Source organism: Pristiophorus japonicus, unplaced genomic scaffold (genome assembly GCF_044704955.1).
Source record: "Pristiophorus japonicus isolate sPriJap1 unplaced genomic scaffold, sPriJap1.hap1 HAP1_SCAFFOLD_52, whole genome shotgun sequence".
NCBI classification, from domain to species: Eukaryota; Metazoa; Chordata; class Chondrichthyes; family Pristiophoridae; genus Pristiophorus; species Pristiophorus japonicus.
The window spans coordinates 3,737,933-3,753,999 of NW_027254426.1; the positions used below are offsets into that span (position 1 = coordinate 3,737,933).

Genomic DNA, 16,067 nt, shown 5'->3' on the forward strand with positions numbered 1-16,067 from the left:
TTGGAGACAAGTCATGCTGAGACAAGTAACCCCCATGGTGCTCTCCTATTGTCTACACTACAGGAGTTCCATGTCACCCCACCCTTTTCTTCTAGCCATTATCTCTGTTCCTTTACCTCATCCATTTGAAGCAAACAGGTAAACTGACCAGGAAATTGGATAATCCTGACACAATACAAGACAGGTGATAGCCCATTACCTGTGACTCATGGAGTAATGGCCGTTTGCCTTTCTGATAACCCTGACAAAAGGAAATATCTTGACACCATGTCAGGACCAGGATATAGTAATTAACTCTTTATCTGTATTCACTGACTGTGAGACAGAGCAATACACAGGGAGAGGCCAGAACTTGGGTTTTACTGTATAAATATCTTGTGAAGCTGTACCGTTGCGGAGGTGTTCATTTAGCCCTTGACTGAGTGAAACCTACCCCTTGCGAGCAAGTAAATTAAAAGGGAAACTTCTATCGGAGCTGTAAGTGTCGGAGTCATTCTTTTCTGAGGTCGAGATTTCGACAGTTATTGGAGGTTCCACCGAGATGCATACTCTCTGTTCTGTGAGTAAAACGGATAAAGGCATAGTGCCTCTCCAGTGAAAGGCTTCGGTGGCCAAACAAGGTGAGCCTTTGCTCACAAGAGGTTTTTTCACTGTTGAATCGCAGATGTAATCTGTTGTCCACAGCTGAGGTACTGCATCTACAAGACTCGGCATTTAAAAGTTAAAGGTATTTTTTTTATAACCATTTCTTTCTCAGCTCGCCAGCAGAAGAGAACAGGTTCTGGAAAAAATCTCGAGACAGCCCGGGGAAGGTTTCAGTCGGTAAGCGAGCGCTAGTCGATCGAAAAGGGTTCCAGGTTCTTATGTGATAAGATTTTTATTGTTTTTAATTCGGAAGGGGTTCTTATGTGATAAGTCTATTAAAAAAAAAGAAAAAAAGAAAGCGCTAATCGATCGAAGGTTCTTATGTGATAAGATTTTTATTGTTTTTAATTCGGAAGGGGTTCTTATGTGATAAGACTATAAAAAAAAGAGCGCAATCGATCAAAGAGTTTGGGTACGGAACCTTAAGTTTTATCAGCTGTTATTAGGATAAGTTAAGGACTCGGTCTGTAGTGGCGTACAACGCAGTCTGAGAATTTGTTTAGAGGTTATGATTTGTGTACTCACGGGAATATTGTTTGTTGTCCTTGTATTACTGTTGGGTGCAATACCTTTGTGAGTCATTGCCATTAGAGAAACGGGAAGAGTCACTCGGGAAAATTGTGATTCGGAAAAAAAAACACAAGGATTGATTAAGAAAAGAAACAGTAACTGATTGATCAACTACGGTTGGTTCGTGCCAACATATCTCACACACCCAGACTGAGCCCGAATTAAGAGCCTTTTCAGGCCACGTAACGGCCAGGAGAAGTGGGCGTATAGAACTCGGTTGGCCGAAAGGATTGTGAGATCAGAAACTGTGGAAAATCTTAAATCATCCAGAATAGGTGCCGGAGCAAGTTAAAACACCACAAAAGGCACACCAGCCTATGTCATGCTCCAGAATTTTGGTCAGTCTTCAATTGACCAAAGAAACAAAAACCAGTAAAGTGGACTAAGGGTGAAAACAGGCCATTTCCACCCGATGGTTCATTTAATTTAGAGAGAACAACGTGTCTAGAGGAATGTCTTATAAACAGAGATCCAGGTAAAAAAAAAAGGAAAGTAATAGAAAAGGCCTGGGTTCCGATTCTTCAAGCCCATGTAAAATTAACAGAGGAAGTAAATCAAATAAAAAAAAAGAGAATCTGATAGTGACTTATGAAAAAAAAATGAAGCTAGTAAAAAAAAAAGCTTTATTGAATCGAGAGAGACTTGTGAATGTCTTGTCTTTGAATGAGAGTGCGTGAATGTCTTGTCTTTGAATGAGAGTGCTTCTGTCTTTTATCCTTGTGTCTGGAAACCTGTTTGGAAAAGTTGTGGAGCTGCCTGTTTGTTTTAGCTCCACCCACTTTTTCAAACAAAGTGAAGTTTTTTAACCATTCATAGTGTTGTCCTGTATGTGGGAAGTTTAAGACATTTTAAGTTAGAAGCGCAGTTGTGGATTTATTCGGATGAGAGGTTACGTAGCTAGGAAATGCACAAAGGATAGGTTTGTTGAGACATGGTCCCGGTGGTTAAAAGTTGTAATGCCTTTTTTTTTAAAAGCCTTTGTGGGTCTCACGAGGTGCAGGCTGGGGGAGTACACTCTCATTGTCCTTGGTGTAAAATCTTGGTACAAAAGCTTCTAAGTCAGTATGAGGATTTTTTTGGATAAAGAGTGGCAGTACAATAATTGAATTGGGATTTTGAGATATTTCACGTGATCTCCTTGATCAACATTTTGAGTGTATTGGAAAAATCTTGGGTTTGGAAGCCTTTTAATAAGATTAGAAAACAAGTACTTTACATTCTGTGATATGTTAATCACTATAAGCATAAATGAGAAGTCCGTGTAACAAACAGATTTGTCCAGTTCAGAAGCCCACACAAATGGAGGTTTGTCCATGACCTTCGAGCTGTGAATGAATCTACTATATTCTCACAATGCTTAAAGGATGTGGAATGAAGTATCCCGGAATGCTTTCCAGAACCTTAAGCAGTCCCTCACTTCAGCACCAGCCTTGGGATTACCAGATTACACTAAGCTATTCAACTTATTTGTGCATCACAATTTGGGTTTTGCACAATCTGTTTTGACTCAGTTACATGGGGACAGGCAGCGACCGGTAGCATATTTCAGTACCCAACTGGACCCAGTGGGACACGGACTATCGGGATGTCTTCATTCGTTGGCAGCAGCTTATTATGCTATGCAACAGGCTCAGGCAATAACTCTAAATCATCAGACCATTTTATATATCCCACACTCTGTTGAGATTTTACTTACTAAGTGTGCCACCTAACCTCCGCAAGAACCACTAAATATGAAGTCGAACTGTTATCAAATCCGAACCTTATCATCAAAAGATGTACTACCTTAAATCCAGCCATTCTACTCCCCACGGAAGACGACGGTGAACCCCATTCATGTGAAATGGTAACCGAATTAGTGACTAAACCACGTATCAATCTAACAGATATACCAATGTGTAACCCTGATCTAGTGTACTATGTTGACGGATCAGACTTACGAAATGATAAGGGCCAACTGAGAGCAGCTTATGCAATTGTAACTCACTTTAATGTTGTCGAAACAGCCCCTCTTCCAGACTCCGTTTCAGCCCAACAAGCCGAATTATTTGCGATAACTTGAGCCTGTATTCTGGCTGAAGGACACACAGTTAATATCTACACTGACTCCAGGTATGCTTTTGGGGTATCACATGACTGTGGACAAATTTGGAAGATTCGCGGGTACCTGACTTCTTCAGGAACCCCTATCTAAAATGCAGAACAAGTGGAACATTTTCTGCGAGCCATTCAATGCCCCTTGAAACTTGCCATTATCAAATGCCAGGCACATATAGGCCAGTCGAATGAGGTGGCACTTGGGAATGCCAGAGCTGATAATGCAGCTAATTCAGCAGCTCTGTCGAAAGGGGGGATGCATGTGTCATTATTCCCACTAAGGAAAAATAATTGCTCAGACCCGCCACCCACTATTAATGACGTGCTGTCCTTTCAGACACAGGCCAATACGGAGGAGGTGGTGACCTGGACGAAGGATCAATGTTATAAAAATCCAGAAGGAATATGGGTTCACCATGACGGCCGCGTGGTGGCCCCTAGATCCTTACTTCCATGGATTGCCCGATGTGTTCATACATTCACACATGCAGGCAAAGGGGGATTGGCAGATTATATTTTGGCAACTTGGTATGCACCAGGTATTTCGGCAATTGCAAAACAAATCTGTGAAAATTGTGTTACCTGTCAGACAATGAATCCGGGTAAGACGGAAAAAGTAGAATCTGCCTCCCACCCAAATCCAGTCGGGCCTTTTGTACATTTACAAATGGATTTTATTGAATTACTTATGTGTATGGGATTCAAGTATGTATTAGTTATTGTAGATGTGTTCTCCAGATGTATTGAAGCCTTTCCATGTAAAAAGGCCGATGCCACTACTGTTGCTAAATGTTTGTTAAAAGAAATTGTACCGCGCTTCGGAATCCCTGCTAAGCTTTCCAGTGATAATGGGTCACATTTCACGGGAACTGTTATAAGAGAAATGTGTAAAGCTTTACAGATTAATCAACGTTTTCATTGCAGTTATCATCCACAATCAGCTGGACTTGTTGAAAGATATAATGGAATGCTTAAAAATAAGCTGGCAAAACTATGCAATGACACTGGACTGAAATGGACAGAACTGCTGCCCTTAGCTTTGATGGTAATGCGATCTGCAACCAACAGAACAACAGGCCTGTCACCGCATGAGATAGTTATGGGACGTCCCCAACGACTACCTTTTACAGCACCATTTACTGCAAAACAGATGGACATCCACAAAATGGAGGAAAATATGTTGAATTATTGTATTGCACTAACCAAATGTATTTCCAGCTTTCATTCACAGGTAAAGGAAGCCCAAGTCAAGCCAGCGGAAGGGAAGTGTCATAACCTGGAGCCAGGGGAATTCGTTTACATCAAGATTTTTAAAAGGAAAAGCAGTCTACAGCCAAGATTCGAAGGACCATACCAGGTCTTGCTGGCGACCAATACTGCAATCAAGGGAAAGGAAAGACCAACATGGATCCACGCATCCCATTGCAAACGGGCACCCGACCAGGAGGAAGGGACGAAGGAATCAGAGGAACAGAAAAAGGAAGACTGAATAAGGAACTGTATGGACAATGGGGACTGATGGTGCTGGGCTTGACAGGGTTTTACTTCACATTATTGATTACACCAGGGGTACAGACCCGCCACCGAAGGGAATTGCACGTAAACGTATTTATGGCACTGAGTCATAGGTATGCTCAAGAAAGAAACTTGTCGAGTTGTTGGATATGTTCCCATGTACCTGTCCACTCCAGGGGGGGTATTCCCCTGAGATCTGTCCCCTTTAACGAATCAGAAATGGTAGAATGGTTGACAGTGCAAAACAGGACAAAACTAACTCAGGGGCCAGAAACGAAGGAGCAAACAGAATGGAGGTCGGCAGGGTATAAACTCACAGCCTTCCAGGGATGGTACCAGCCCAATTATGATAATAACCATCAGTCTCCCTTCCGAAGCATTACTCCCAGAATAAGAAATCCTGAGGGTATAATATGCCTAGTGAGTAATGAGACAAAAGGACCAGAAATGGGACGCAGCAAGTGTTCCCAAATGATTAAATGGCAAGCCACATCTAATCCCACTGAGAGAAAGATAGCAACCGTTGGCTGGACAATGGTCCATAACAAAGCCCCAGGTGAAGGGTGGGAAGGTGAGACCAATCGAGTAGGGACAGTGCGAAAGGACCAGGAGCTGACGTCCTATAATTGCACCTACTTTATTTGTGGCCATAAAGCCTACCCATGGTTACCAGCCAACTGGACAGGGTCCTGTTACTTAGGATATGTGGTACCCCTTATCAGATCAGTATGGACTCTAAGGGAGGCCTGTGGAGGACGCGGATTTGAACGGGATTTGACGTGGCTAAACGGAGTGTTCGGGGTAATGGTGCCACCCTATGGAATAGCATCGACCGAATGGCAGTTACGGGAACTGGCTAACTTAGTAGAATCAGTAGCCAACGCAACTTCCCAAGCCTTTGAAGGGATAAATGATGAAATGGTAGCTATTCTAACAGTGGCTCTCCAAAATCGTATGGCCTTAGATTATCTCCTAGCCAAGGAGGGAGGGACATGCGCATTAATAGGTGAAGAATGCTGTACGTATATCCCAGATAAATCAGAAGATATCGGCAGTCGAGCTGAAAACATCAGGAAAAAGGTAATAGAGTATAAACAGACAGTTGGCCAGGACGGTATCACCTTGTGGCGTTGGGCATCAGGATGGTTGGGAGCCCTGGGGAAATCTGTGGTACAGGGTTTGATCATATTGAGTTGTCCTTGTGAAGGACAAAATGGAGGAATGTGGAAATGTATTTTTATCTAAGCTGATACCATACGGTATTTGTGTGAATTATGATTAAAATGGAGTCCTGGCCCGTCCAGAACTTTCTGCATTTTAGCAGCCAGCTTGCATAAACAGCTAAACCTGCTGTTAGATGGCTGATGGTTATCAGACAGCTAGGAGACAAGTCATGCTGAGACAAGTAATCCCCATGGTGCTCTCCTATTGTCTACACTACAGGAGTTCCATGTCACCCCACCCTTATCTTCTAGCCATTATCTCTGTTCCTTTACCTCATCCATTTGAAGCAAACAGGTAAACTGACCAGGAAATTGGATAATCCTGACAAAATACAAGACAGTTGATAGCCCATTACCTATGACTCATGGAGTAATGGCCTTTGGCTTTCTGATAACCCTGACAAAAGGAAATATCTTGACACCATGTCAGGACCAGGATATAGTAATTAACTCTTTATCTGTATTCACTGACTGTGAGACAGAGCAATACACAGGGAGAGGCCAGAACTTGGGTTTTACTGTATAAATATCTTGTGAAGCTGTACCGTTGCGGAGGTGTTCATTTAGCCCTTGACTGAGTGAAACCTACCCCTTGCGAGCAAGTAAATTAAAAGGGAAACTTCTATCGGAGATGTAAGTGTCGGAGTCATTCTTTTCTGAGGTCGAGATTTCGACAGTTATTGGACGTTCCACCGAGATGCATACTCTCTGTTCTGTGAGTAAAACGGATACAGGCATAGTGCCTCTCCAGTGAAAGGCTTCGGTGGCCAAACAAGGTGAGCCTTTGCTCACAAGAGGTTTCTTCACTGTTGAATCGCAGATGTAATCTGTTGTCCACAGCTGAGGTACTGCATCTACAAGACTCGGCATTTGAAAGTTAAAGGTATTTTTTTTATAACCATTTATATCTCAGCTCGCCAGCAGAAGAGAACAGGTTCTGGAAAAAATCTCGAGACAGCCCGGGGAAGGTTTCAGTAGGTAAGGGAGCGCTAGTCGATCGAAAAGGGTTCCAGGTTCTTATGTGATAAGATTTTTATTGTTTTTATTTCGGAAGGGGTTCTTATGTGATAAGACTTATAAAAAAAAGAAAAAAAGAAAGCACTAATCGATCGAAGGTTCTGATGTGATAAGATTTTTATTGTTTTTAATTCGGAAGGGGTTCTTATGTGATAAGACTATAAAAAAAAAGAGCGCAATCGATCAAAGAGTTTGGGTACGGAACCTTAAGTTTTATCAGCTGTTATTAGGATAAGTTAAGGACTCGGTCTGTAGTGGCGTACAACGCAGACTGAGAATTTGTTTAGAGGTTATGATTTGTGTACTCACGGGAATATTGTTTGTTGTCCTTGTATTACTGTTGGGTGCAATACCTTTGTGAGTCATTGCCATTAGAGAAACGGGAAGAGTCACTCGGGAAAATTGTGATTCGGAAAAAAAAACACAAGGATTGATTAAGAAAAGAAACAGTAACTGATTGATCAACTACGGTTGGTTCGTGCCAACATATCTCACACACCCAGACTGAGCCCGAATTAAGAGCCTTTTCAGGCCACGTAACGGCCAGGAGAAGTGGGCGTATAGAACTCGGTTGGCCGAAAGGATTGTGAGATCAGAAACTGTGTAAAATATTAAATCATCCAGAATAGGTGCCGGAGCAAGTTAAAACACCACAAAAGGCACACCAGCCTATGTCATGCTCCAGAATTGTGGTCAGTCTTCAATTGACCAAAGAAACAAAAACCAGTAAAGTGGACTAAGGGTGAAAACAGGCCATTTCCACCCGATGGTTCATTTAATTTAGAGAGAACAACGTGTCTAGAGGAATGTCTTATAAACAGAGATCCAGGTAAAAAAAAAAAGGAAAGTAATAGAAAAGGCCTGGGTTCCGATTCTTCAAGCCCATGTAAAATTAACAGAGGAAGTAAATCAAATTAAAAAAAAAGAGAATCTGATAGTGAGTAATGAAAAAAAAATGAAGCTAGTAAAAAAAAAAGCTTTATTGAATGGAGAGAGACTTGTGAATGTCTTGTCTTTGAATGAGAGTGCGTGAATGTCTTGTCTTTGAATGAGAGTGCTTCTGTCTTTTATCCTTGTGTCTGGAAACCTGTTTGGAAAAGTTGTGGAGCTGCCTGTTTGTTTTAGCTCCACCCACTTTTTCAAACAAAGTGAAGTTTTTTAACCATTCATAGTGTTGTCCTGTATGTGGGAAGTTTAAGACATTTTAAGTTAGAAGCGCAGGTGTGGATTTATTCGGATGAGAGGTTACGGAGCGAGGAAATGCACAAAGGATAGGTTTGTTGAGACATGGTCCCGGTGGTTAAAAGTTGTAATGCCTTTTTTTTTTAAAGCCTTTGTGGGTCTCACGAGGTGCAGGCTGGGGGAGTACACTCTCATTGTCCTTGGTGTAAAATCTTGGTACAAAAGCTTCTAACTCAGTATGAGGATTTTTTTGGATAAAGAGTGGCAGTACAATAATTGAATTGGGATTTTGAGATATTTCAGGTGATCTCCTTGATCAACATTTTGAGTGTATTGGAAAAATCTTGGGTTTGGAAGCCTTTTAATAAGATTAGAAAACAAGTACTTTACATTCTGTGATATGTTAATCACTATAAGCATAAATGAGAAGTCCGTGTAACACACAGATTTGTCCAGTTCAGAAGCCCACACAAATGCAGGTTTGTCCATGACCTACGAGCTGTGAATGAATCTACTATATTCTCACAATGCTTAAAGGATGTGGAATGAAGTATCCCGGAATGCTTTCCAGAACCTTAAGCAGTCCCTCACTTCAGCACCAGCCTTGGGATTACCAGATTACACTAAGCTATTCAACTTATTTGTGCATCACAAGTCGGGTTTTGCACAATCTGTTTTGACTCAGTTACATGGGGACAGGCAGCGACCGGTAGCATATTTCAGTACCCAACTGGACCCAGTGGGACACGGACTATCGGGATGTCTTCATTCGTTGGCAGCAGCTTATTATGCTATGCAACAGGCTCAGACAATAACTCTAAATCATCAGACCATTTTATATATCCCACACTCTGTTGAGATTTTACTTACTAAGTGTGCCACCTAACCTCCGCAAGAACCACTAAATATGAAGTCGAACTGTTATCAAATCCGAACCTTATCATCAAAAGATGTACTACCTTAAATCCAGCCATTCTACTCCCCACGGAAGACGACGGTGAACCCCATTCATGTGAAATGGTAACCGAATTAGTGACTAAACCACGTATCAATCTAACAGATATACCAATGTGTAACCCTGATCTAGTGTACTATGTTGACGGATCAGACTTACGAAATGATAAGGGCCAACTGAGAGCAGCTTATGCAATTGTAACTCACTTTAATGTTGTCGAAACAGCCCCTCTTCCAGACTCCGTTTCAGCCCAACAAGCCGAATTATTTGCGATAACTTGAGCCTGTATACTGGCTGAAGGACACACAGTTAATATCTACACTGACTCCAGGTATGCTTTTGGGGTATCACATGACTGTGGACAAATTTGGAAGATTCGCGGGTACCTGACTTCTTCAGGAACCCCTATCTAAAATGCAGAACAAGTGGAACATTTTCTGCGAGCCATTCAATGCCCCTTGAAACTTGCCATTATCAAATGCCAGGCACATATAGGCCAGTCGAATGAGGTGGCACTTGGGAATGCCAGAGCTGATAATGCAGCTAATTCAGCAGCTCTGTCGAAAGGGGGGATGCAGGTGTCATTGTTCCCACTAAGGAAAAATAATTGCTCAGACCCGCCACCCACTATTAATGACGTGCTGTCCTTTCAGACACAGGCCAATACGGAGGAGGTGGTGACCTGGACGAAGGATCAATGTTATAAAAATCCAGAAGGAATATGGGTTCACCATGACGGCCGCGTGGTGGCCCCTAGATCCTTACTTCCATGGATTGCCCGATGTGTTCATACATTCACACATGCAGGCAAAGGGGGATTGGCAGATTATATTTTGGCAACTTGGTATGCACCAGGTATTTCGGCAATTGCAAAACAAATCTGTGAAAATTGTGTTACCTGTCAGACAATGAATCCGGGTAAGACGGAAAAAGTAGAATCTGCCTCCCACCCAAATCCAGTCGGGCCTTTTGTACATTTACAAATGGATTTTATTGAATTACTTATGTGTATGGGATTCAAGTATGTATTAGTTATTGTAGATGTGTTCTCCAGATGGATTGAAGCCTTTCCATGTAAAAAGGCCGATGCCACTACTGTTGCTAAATGTTTGTTAAAAGAAATTGTACCGCGCTTCGGAATCCCTGCTAAGCTTTCCAGTGATAATGGGTCACATTTCACGGGAACTGTTATAAGAGAAATGTGTAAAGCTTTACAGATTAATCAACGTTTTCATTGCAGTTATCATCCACAATCAGCTGGACTTGTTGAAAGATATAATGGAATGCTTAAATATAAGCTGGCAAAACTATGCAATGACACTGGACTGAAATGGACAGAACTGCTGCCCTTAGCTTTGATGGTAATGCGATCTGCAATCAACAGAACAACAGGCCTGTCACCGCATGAGATAGTTATGGGACGTCCCCAACGACTACCTTTTACAGCACCATTTACTGCAAAACAGATGGACATCCACAAAATGGAGGAAAATATGTTGAATTATTGTATTGCACTAACCAAATGTATTTCCAGCTTTCATTCACAGGTAAAGGAAGCCCAAGTCAAGACAGCGGAAGGGAAGTGTCATAACCTGGAGCCAGGGGAATTCGTTTACATCAAGATTTTAAAAAGGAAAAGCAGTCTACAGCCAAGATTCGAAACCCCATACCAGGTCTTGCTGGCGACCAATACTGCAATCAAGGTAAAGGAAAGACCAACACGGATCCACGCATCCCATTGCAAACGGGCACCCGACCAGGAGGAAGGGACGAAGGAATCAGAGGAACAGAAAAAGGAAGACTGAATAAGGAACTGTATGGACTATGGGGACTGATGGTGCTGGGCTTGACAGGGTTTTACTTCACATTATTGATTACACCAGGGGTACAGACCCGCCACCGAAGGGAATTGCATGTAAACGTATTTATGGCACTGAGTCATAGGTATGCTTAAGAAAGAAACTTGTCGAGTTGTTGGATATGTTCCCATGTACCTGTCCACTCCAGGGGGGGTATTCCCCTGAGATCTGTCCCCTTTAACGAATCAGAAATGGTAGAATGGTTGACAGTGCAAAACAGGACAAAACTAACTAAGGGGCCAGAAACGAAGGAGCAAACAGAATGGAGGTCGGCAGGGTATAAACTTACAGCCTTCCAGGGATGGTACCAGCCCAATTATGATAATAACCATCAGCCTCCCTTCCTAAGCATTACTACCAGAATAGGAAATACTGAAGGTATAATATGCCTAGTGAGTAATGAGACTAAAGGACCAGGATCTGACGCCCTATAATTGCACCTACTTTATTTGTGGCCATAAAGCCTACCCATGGTTACCAGCCAACTGGACAGGGTCCTGTTACTTAGGATATGTGGTACCCCTTATCAGATCAGTAAGGACTCTAAGGGAGGCCTATGGAAGTCATAGATTTAAACGGGATTTGACGTGGCTAAACGGAATATTCAAGGTAATGGTGCCACCCTATGGAATAGCATCGACCGAATGGCAGTTACGGGAACTGGCTAACTTAGTAGAATCAGTAGCCAATGCAACTTCCCAAGCCTTTGAAGGGATAACTGACGAAATGGTAGCTATTCAAACAGTGGCTCTCCAAAATCGTATGGCCTTAGATTATCTCCTAGCCAAGGAGGGAGGAACATGCGCATTAATAGGTGAAGAATGCTGTTCATATATCCCAGATAAATCCGAAGATATCGGCAGTCTAGCTAAAAACATCAGGATGGTTGGGAGCCCTGGGGAAATCTGTGGTACAGGGTTTGATCATATTCCTGCTGATAGTCTTCGCCCTGTATCTATTATTTGTCGTCGTTAAGTGTTGCTGTGCCAGGGTGGGAGAAACGATGTTACCTACCGAGACCACGGCTAGAGTTATGGTGGCAACAACTGCTGAAGGCTCTTGTGCGGAAATGGAAATGGAGAGACTGTACAAGATCAGAATGGATTGCATTGTCCTTGTGAAGGACAAAATGGGGGAATGTGGAAAGTATTTTTATCTAAGCTGATACCATACGGTATTTGTGTGCCTTTTGATTAAAATGGAGTCCTGGCCCTTCCAGAACTTTCTGCATTTTAGCAGTCAGCTTGCATAAACAGCTAAACCTGCTGTTAGATGGCTGATGGCCATCAGACAGCTAGGGGACAAGTCATGCTGAGACAAGTAACCACCCATGGTGCTCTCCTATTGTCTACACTACAGGAGTTCCATGTCACCCCACCCTTATCTTCTAGCCATTATCTCTCTCCGAGACCTCATCCATTTGATGCAAACAGATAAACTGACCAGGAAATTGAAACAATCCTGACACAATACAAGACAGGTGATAGCCCATTACCTATGACTCATGGAGTAATGGCCGTTTGGCTTTCCGATAACCCTGACAAAAGGAAATATCTGGACACCATGTCAGGACCAGGATATAGTAATTAACTCTTTATCTGTATTCACTGACTGTGAGACAGAGCAATACACAGGGAGAGGCAAGAACTTTGGTTTTACTGTATAAATATCTTGTTAAACTGAACCATTTCGGAGGTGTTCACTTAGCCCTTGACTGAGTGCGACCTACCCCTTGCGAGCAAGTAAATTAAATAGGAAACTTCTACCGGAGCTGTAAGTGTCGGAGTCATTCTTTTCGGAGGTCGAGATTTCGACACCCTGGGCCCCTGGCCCTGAACTCATGCCGCCCCTGGGCCTCGATCACATTCCTCCCCAGTCTCTCGCTGCTCCTGCTGTACGGGCCCACGCTCCAATCACCGACCTGGACTTTGATGACGTCACTCTTCGCTGCCGTCGCCCTCCTGCACCAGCTCGCGCTGTACCTTGCCGTGGTACACCACCACGCTGCTCCCAGGCCGCCGCTCACCGCTCCTTTTATGGCCCCGACCTGCCGCTGGTGTTCTCACGCAGGTCGGGGCCTCCACGCTGCTCCCAGCAAATCCAGTTACACCCCGTGTCACCGCACAATTCTCAGCTGTGATTGTAAGCTGACTATATTTAAAGCTATCGCAGAGGCTGCAAGCAGTGTTCCCTGGTAGTCTAGTGGTTAGGATTTGGTGCTCTCACTGCCGTGGTCTGGGTTTGATTCCCGGTCAGAGAAAGCATTTTTACAAAGCAAGCTGACAAATATATTTCAAGTCTGTGAGATACTGAATAATTGTTTCAATCATCATTAATCCACCCACATGTGTTGCACACTGAAGGAAATACAAATATGTTTTCTGAGTGACTGTTGAATTTTTATAACTTTTTATACAACCGTAGAATCAGCAGAAAAACAGGATATTCAGCCCATAGCACCTAATATTCCGCCCATAGTGCAAGAGTAAGGAAGTCTTGCTCCAATTGTGCAGGGCCCTGGTGAGACCACACCTGGAGTACTGCGCACAGTTTTGGTCTCCTTATCTGAGGAAGGATATATTTGCCTTGGAGGTGGTACAACGGAGGTTCACCAGATTGATTCCTGGGATGAGAGGACTGTCCTATGGTGAGAGATTGTGCAGAATATGCCGATACTTGCTGGAGTTTCGAAGAATGAGAGGTGATATCATTGAAACAGACAATATTCTGAAGGGGATTGACAGGGTAAATGTTGAGAAGCCCGGCTAGCTCAGTCGGTAGAGCATGAGACTCTTAATCTCAGGGTCGTGGGTTCGAGCCCCACGTTGGGCGTTTACTTTTCATTAAACTTTTATGTTGCTTTCGCGGGTAAATATCATTAATGAACCCATGATCTTCTTTTGCACAATGATAACCTTGCGAACTGAGGGAGAGTTGATAATTTAATCAAATATTGAAAGCAGCGCCTCAGACCGCTCGGCCGTCCTTACTGTTAGATGCTCCAGTTACAAGTTATTACTCTGGAAAGTTTCAGACCGGGTGCTTGTTCAGGGCTGCTGGAAGGCCCAGTGACCGGGATAACCTCTCCCCCGGGGTTTTCCTGAGCCTGTGCTCGGTGCACGGGGAGCTTTGGCCCGGGTCTGAGGTAGCTTGCATCCCAGGGATGGACAATAACCCTCTGAGCTCTGGAACTGGGGAAAAGCGAATAATTAATGAGTTGTTTGCGGGTTTCAAATGCAGCTTAGATCTGCTGGTGTAAACCGATAGTGTTGTTTCACAGAATGAAAGAAATGCTGACAGGGACAGTCAAAACTTCAATAAGTGAACTTTAATAATTCATGAAACTTTAATCCTTGATGAAGTTTTATCCCCGATGTGACTTTACACAATCTGTATTTGAGAAGACTGGTTTAAATGTGCATTGCTCATGCAACAATGTATCCAAAACAGCTTTTATTTAATTTTATTGCAGACAAGTTTTTGTTTGAGAAATAATGTTTCTGAGCAGGCTTGAACCGGGAACTTTTCACGTGTGAGGGAAATGTGATCGCCTCCACACGACAGAAATTGCTGCTTCGCTCAGTGCCCAGAGAGAAGTGTTCAGCAACAAGCTGAAATGCTCAATCCCTCTCTCTGCAAAAAGTTCCTTTCACAAACATTTCTCTGACCAGAACGGCACCAAACAACAATGTCCTCCTTTTAAAGTCATTAAACTCCCCAATTTCCGCGTCTGCAATTTTAAGGACAAGGACTGAAAGCGCTTTGCGATCAGAAAATTGCAGGAAACCCCTGTGGCTAATGACAGGGCTTTTGATGGTTGATTTCTGTACACATTTTGTGTTATGTATTTAACCCATGACAACCTGTACACACCACCACCAGAGGGCCTACCTGTCGGAGTCCCAAGGGATCCCAGTATCCCTTGGGAGCACAGTATGTAAGCAGGCCACCCATGTGGTACCTGTACTCTGGAGTCTTATTAAAGGAGCTAAGGTCACACTACTCATTATTCACAATACTAAGTTTCATCCTTTGTTATGAGCGTATCAATTGGCGACGAGACAATGAACAACCATGCAAAAATGCAAGGAACAGTTGGTATCCTGGAGAAGTTCTCAGAAGTGGACGATTGCGAAGCCTTTGTGGAGATACTCGACCAATACTTCGTGGCCAACGAGCTGGAAGGGGACGAGAACGCTGCCAAATGAAGGGCGATCCTCCTTACCGTCTGTGGGGCAGCAACCTATGGCCTCATGAAGAATCTTCTAGCTCTGGTGACACCAACAACTAAATCCTATGAAGAATGTGTACGCTGGTCTGCGAGCATCTAAATCCTAAAGAAAGCGATCTGATGGCGAGGTATCGGTTCTACACGTGCCAACGGTCGGAGGGCCAGGAAGTGGCGCGCGATGTCGCCGAATTAAGGCACCTCGCAGGACATTGCGAATTTGAGGGATTCCTAGAACAAATGCTGAGAGACCTTTTCGTGCTTGCCATTGGCCATGAGATAATTCTTCGCAAACTGTTGACTCTCAGAATCTGAGCAAAGCCATAACGATAGGTCAGACAATTTCCACCAGTTCCTTTAAACACAATAACGTAATTTATTTCTCGTGGACTGGATGGAGGACCATGGTCCATGTAAAAAATTGTTATCGTTTTCCATGAACTAAATGTTCATAAAAGTATTGGAGTGGGAACTCACTGGATAACAGCATAGCTGGCAATGTTTGCGGAATATATTCGGCCAGCCAAAACGCACAATGACAACCTGGAATTGTGCGGCACCGAATCCTCGGGAAAAAAACAGTTAAAGGCATCGTCCCTGGGTGGGCTCGAACCACCAACTTTTCAGTTAATAGCCGAACGTGCTAACACATTGCGCCACAAAGACTAACTTAAATGTAAATTGTAAGACATCCCAAACCAGGGTGTCAGTCAGTTAAAGCTTCAGATTGCTCCGACCGGGATGGAACTTGTCCACTCTCAGTTGTACTTTTCCCA

General features: G+C 43.4%; 1 non-coding gene across 1 annotated transcript; it reads left to right on the plus strand.

Moving 5' to 3' along the window:
- Positions 1–13,822: 13,822 nt before the first annotated feature.
- trnak-cuu (transfer RNA lysine (anticodon CUU)) lies at positions 13,823–13,895 on the plus strand. Its single transcript has one exon. It is a non-coding gene; the product is annotated as a tRNA-Lys (tRNA).
- The last annotated feature ends 2,172 nt before the right edge of the window (positions 13,896–16,067 follow it).